Source organism: Ursus maritimus, unplaced genomic scaffold (assembly GCF_017311325.1).
Source record: "Ursus maritimus isolate PB19 unplaced genomic scaffold, ASM1731132v1 scaffold_107, whole genome shotgun sequence".
Taxonomy (NCBI): Eukaryota; Metazoa; Chordata; class Mammalia; order Carnivora; family Ursidae; genus Ursus; species Ursus maritimus.
The window spans coordinates 1-6,203 of record NW_024423420.1 but is presented as its reverse complement, the minus strand read 5'-3'; the positions used below and the strand labels follow the sequence as shown (position 1 = coordinate 6,203).

Genomic DNA, 6,203 nt, shown 5'->3' with positions numbered 1-6,203 from the left:
ACAATTCATCCAAAATGAAATAATCTATATAGCTTTGAAGCTATCAATAAAACTGAAATTATAGCAAAAATATTTTTCTAGGGGGGGGTAAAAAAAACCCACTCTTGACCTTTATGGTTTTATAAGGCCAAGTATACCAAACATCTAAACTATTAACACTAATTTTAAGATAAATCCCTTTTTGAAAAGAGAATAAGACATATCACTTCCCAACTGACAGACAGAAGAAAGAAAGAAAGAAGAAAGAGAAAGAAAGAAAGAAAGAAAGAAAGAAAGAAAGAAAGAAAGAAAGAAAGAGAGAAAGAAAGAAAAAGAAAAACACACACCAATATTTCTCTTGAACTCATGTGCAAAATTCTTCAACAAAATATTAGAAAACCAATCCAACACGTGTGAGAAATATAATATGTGAACTGGGTTTTATTATAATATATATATAATATGTGAGCTGGGTTTTATTCGAAGTATATGAAGCTGGTTCAAGACTCAAAAATCAAGCAATGCAATCCCCCATGTTAACAAGCTAAAGAGAAATTATTTAATAATATCAATTGGTGAATAAGAGCATATTTTACAAAATCTAACAACCATTTATGATTTTTAAATTCTCAGCAAACTAGAAGTAGGGGGGAAACATCCTCAACTTAATGAAGATCATCTGTAGAAAAACTACAACTTACATCATATTTAATGGTGAAAGACTGAATGTGCTTTCACCCTTAAATTGAGAACAAGGCAAGGATCCCTTCTCTCACCACTGTAATTCAACACAGGACTGGGAGTTCCAAACAGCACAAGACAGGAAAAGGAAATGAAAGACATATAGTTTGGAAAGAAAATAAAATTAAACCGTTTCTATTTGCAGATGACAAGATGGTCTACACAGAATATCCCAATGATTCTACAAACAAACAAAATTGAAACTAATAAATGAGCTCAAAAAGTTGTTAGAACACAAGATTAACATATAAAAATTAACTATATTTTGATGAAGTTCCAATAGTTTATTTTTGATTTTGTTACTCTTGCCTAAGGAAATATTCCTAGAAAGAAGTTGCGATGGCCAATGTCAAAGAAGTTAATGTCTATGTTCCTTTCTAGGATTCTGATGGTATCCTGTCTGACATTTAGGTCTTTCATCAATTTTGAATTTATTTTTATCTATGTGTAAGAAATACATAGTTCTTTTGCATGTTGTGGTCCAGTTTTCTCAGTACCGTTTGTTGAAGACACTATCTTGTTTTCACTGGATATTGTTTCCTGCTTGGTCAAAGATTAAAAGACCATATACTTGTGAGTTTATTTCTGGGTTTTCTATTCTGTTCTATTGATCTATGTGTCTGTTTTTTGTGCCACTACCATACTGTTTTGATAGTTACAGCTTCGTAATATTACTTGAAGTCTGGAATTGTGATGCTTCATCTTTGTTTTTCCTTTTCAAGATTGCTTTGGCTATTCAGGGTCTTTTGTGGTTCCGTACAATGGGAAATAAGTCAGAGAAATACAAATACCATATGATTTTCCTCATATGTGGAATTTAAGAAATGAAACAAGCAAAGGGGAAAAAAGAGAGATGCAAATGAAGAAACAAACTCTTAACTATAGAAAACACACTGATGGTTACCACAGGGGAGGTGGGTGAGGGATGGGTGAAATAGGTGATGGGGATTAAGGAGTGCACTTGCTCTGGTGAGCACTGGGTGAAAAATGGAAATGTTGAATTACTGCATTGTGCACCTGAAACTAATAACTAACTGGAATTTAAATAAAAACTTTTAAGACTTTGACTATATTTTTTAAATTTGAAATTAACATATTGAAACTAAAATTTAAAATATAATTTATACTTGATTTAAAAAAGAAAGAAATATTTAGGTGTAAGTCTATCAAAACATAGGCAGGACTTGTATCCTGAAAATTATAAAATGTTGGTGAAAAATACAAACAAAATCAAAATAAATAGGGATGTCTTTGTTCATATCAAATAATTGTACTTCTTCAAAATTAAAACTTTTCCACTGTGAACAATGTCACTAAAAGGATAAAAAAGACCAGCTACAGACTAGGTGAGAATATTTGCAAAGCACATATCTGGCAAAGGATTTAGATTGAAAATATATGAAAAAACTCAACATTAAAGAAACAACCTATCCAATTAGAAAATGGGCAAAAAATACATAAAGACATTTCACTAAAGGGAATATTCAGATGACAAATAAGCACAGGAAAAGATGTTCAACCTCATTAACCATTAGGGAAATGCAAATTAAGATCACAATGACATGTCAGTAAACATCCATTAGAACAGTCAAAATAAAACATAGTGGCAATAACAAATACTGGTGAGGCTGTGAGGAAACTATATTTCTCATATACTGTTGGTTGGAATTTGAAATGTTATAGCTACTCTGAAAAAGTTTATATTTAGCGTCTTAAAAAAACTAAACATAATAAACAACTGCCCTACTTGGCATTTATCCCTGAGACATAAATATCTACACATGTATACTAAGGAGCCCAACTCTGCGATGACAGCTTCCAAATGGTGCTGCTTCCCCCCCCCCTTTTGCCTTCTGCCCCAAATCTGGTGAGAAAGCCTGGGGCTCCCTCGTTAGGTCCTGTTGGGAAGGTCAGAACCTGCAAGCTTCCTTAAAGGAATACCCAGGGGAAAACAAGAAGACCAAAAGTAAAATAACTAAGACACACCAGAAACTAATAAATTATTCAAAGGTAAACAAGCATAATTTAATAAAGTAAAAAACAAATAATAGAAAAATAATACTATTTGATCAATAAAACCAAAATCTGGTTCTGTGAAGATCAAGAAAATGAAATTAGCAATTGGGATCCAATAAGATTGAGAAGAAAGACTAAATTTAAATATTTAACTTTGAAGATACTGTAAAGATAGGCTAGAAGTACAATTCAGCAAATTAAAAAGAAAAAATACTCACTGAACACAGCACTAGCTCTCCAGATTGCTGTTTCTTTGTAAGCTGAGCATGCAGTCATGCATGGAACATGGAAGCAACTGTCTAAAGGACCTGCGGTTGGCATTGATTTTGGCACCACCTACTCATGTGGGTGTTTTCCAGCACAGGAAAGTGAAAATAATTGCCAATGATGAGGGAAACTGAACCACCCCAAGTTATGTCTCCTTTGAAACTGAACACTTGATCAGTGATACTGCAAAGAACCACGTTGCAATGAACCCCACCAACACAGGTTTTGATGCCAAATGCCGGAATGGATGTAGATTTGACAATGCTGTTGTCCAATCTGATATGAAGCTTTGGCCCTTCATAGTGTGAGTGATGATGGCAGACCCAAAGTTTAAGTAGAATACAAGGGAGAAACAAAAAGTTTCTATCCAGAGGTGTCCCCTATGGTTTTGACAAAGATGAAGGAAATCACAGAGGCTTACCTTGGGAAGACTACTACCAATGTAGTTGTCATAGTACCTGCTTACTTTAATGACTCTCAGCATCCGCCTACCAAAGATGCTGGAATTATTGCAGTCTAAATGTACTTAGAATCACCACTGAGCCAACTGCTGCTTCTGTTGCTTATGAGTTAGACAAAAAGTTGGAGCTGAAAGGAATGTGTTGATTTTTGACTTAGGATGTGGCACTTTTGATGTGTCAATCTTCACTATTAAAGATGGGATCTTGGGGCACCTGGGTGGCTCAGCCATTAAGCGTCTGCCTTTGGCTTAGGTCATGATCCCAGGGTCCTGGGATCGAGCCCCGCATCAGGCTCCCTGCTTAGTGGGAGGCCTGCTTCTCCCTCTCACACTCCCTTTGCTTGTGTTCCCTCTCTTGCTGTCTGTCTCTGTCAAATAAAAAAATAAAATCTTAAAAAAAAAAGATGGGATCTTTGAGGTCAAATCTACACCTGGATATACAAACTTAGGTGGAGAAGACTTTGATGACTTAATGATCAACCATTCTATTGCAGAGTTCAAGTGCACCAGAAGAAGGACATTGAGAGAACAAGAAGGCAGTCCAACACCTCTGTACTGTTTGCTTGTGAACATGCTAAGCATACACTTTCTTCCAGCACCCAGGCCAGTATTGAGATTGATTCTCTGTATGAAGGAATCAACTTCTATACCTCATTACTCACGACCAATTTGAAGAATTAAATGCTGACCTGTGCCATGGCACCCTGTACCCGACAGAGAAAGCCCTTCAGGATGCCAAGCTATACAAATGTCAAATCCACAGTGTTGTCCTGGTGGGTGGTTCTACCCATATTGCTAAGATTCAGAAACTTCTGTAAGACTTCTTCAGTGAAAAGGAACTAAATAAGAGCATCAACCCTTATGAGGCTATTGCTAATGGTGCAGCTATCCAGGCACCATCCTTTCTGGAGACAAATCTGAAAATGTTCAAGACTTGCTGCTGTTGGATGTCACTTCATTTTCTCTCGGCTTTGAAACTGCTGGAGGAGTCATGACTGTCTTTATCCAGTACAATACTACCATTCCTACCAAACAGATGCAAACCTTCACTACCCATTCTGACAGCCAGCCTGGTGTGCTCATCAGGTTTATGAAGGTGAGCATGGCATGACCAAGGATAACAACCTACTTAGCAAGGCATTTCTCAGATTGAAGTCACTTTGATATTTATTCTAATTCCATTCTCAAGGTCTCTGCTGTGGATAAGAGTTCAGGAAAAGAGAACAAGATTACCATCACTAATGACAAGGGTCACTTGAGCAAGGAAGACATTGAGGGATGGTTGAGGAAACTGAGAACTACAAACTTGAAAATGAGAAGCAGTGGGACAAGGTGCCTTCCAAGAATTCACTTGAATCTTATGCATCCAACATAAAAGCAGATGTTGAAGATGAAAAACTTCAGGGCAAAAAAACAATGAAGGCAATCAAAAGCTTCTTGACAAGTGTAATGAAATCATCAACTGACTTGACAGACTGCAGAGAAGGAAGAATTTGAACATGAGCAGAAAGAGCTGGAGAAAGTCTGAAGCCCCAGTATCACCAAGCTGTACCAGAGTGCAGGAGGCATGTCAGGAAGGATGCCTGGGAACTTCCCTGGTGGTGAAGCTCCTCCATCTGGTGGTGCCTCTTCTGGGCCCACCACTGAAAAGGTTGAATAAACCAACCTGAGAATAGGTCTAACATTCTCCACACAAAACATTTGAAGGACCCAAATTTGTAGCAAATTCCATGGAAGTTTTAAAGTTGAGCTGCTATAGTAAAAAACTGGACATTGTTGATATTTTAATATGATGTATGTGCACAGGGAAAGGAAATACACATTGCACTTAAAAGCACTGTATTGTAAGTGGAATGTAATGTCTTAAATAAAACTGTATTTAAAATTGAAAAAAGAAAATAAAAAGAGAAAACACAAGCATATGATGGAGGGTGAAAAATAACTACCAAAATTCAACCTACATTTCTGAAAAAAACAACAAACCCTAAACTGCAGGTAAGCCAGGAATAAACTTATAAACAATTTCTCCAAGAAATCTAAGGAAACATCATAATTAGTGACCAAATATCAGGGCATTCCCATGAGACAGTTTTAAGATAAGAATTTGTTCTTCTACTCATTCATTCATTGCTAATAATTCTTATTGTACTGAAAACTCTTGCTAATATATCCAGGCAACTAACCAAAATTTAATATCAGAAAGGAAAAATCAAAACTGTCTTTTTTTTTTTGCAGATAGTAGGCAGTTTATTTTAAACATACAAGGTATTCAGTTGAAAAATTAATGAATGAACATGAGTTTAATTAAAGAGGTTAAATCAAAATTATCAAAAACTAATAATAAAAATTATGATGCAACAGCACAAACCAATAATAAATTTCTCTAGAAAAAAATATTCCCCATTCACACAAGCAAAAACAAAGACATGTGAAAAACAAACCTCATACATCTATCAAGATAATTTTTAAAAATGTACCAAATATTAAATAATCTGAACAAACAGAAAGTCATACTATGATTTTGACTGGAAAACTCTACATTATGAAAATATTGGTTCTCCTCCACTTAACCCACATATTCAGAAAATCCCAATCAGACTTTTAGTTTCAAATAGTAGAATGAGTAAATGCATTTATATCTTTTCCTTCTCAAGATTTCATTTAAACGATAACAAAGTAAGAAGATGCAAGAAGACACTGGCAAAAAGAGAGAATTTAACTAAGTTCAAGACAGAGGGAA

General features: G+C 35.5%; 1 pseudogene; it reads left to right on the top strand.

Moving 5' to 3' along the window:
- Positions 1–2,890: 2,890 nt before the first annotated feature.
- Positions 2,891–5,429, top strand: LOC103680389 (annotated as a pseudogene).
- The last annotated feature ends 774 nt before the right edge of the window (positions 5,430–6,203 follow it).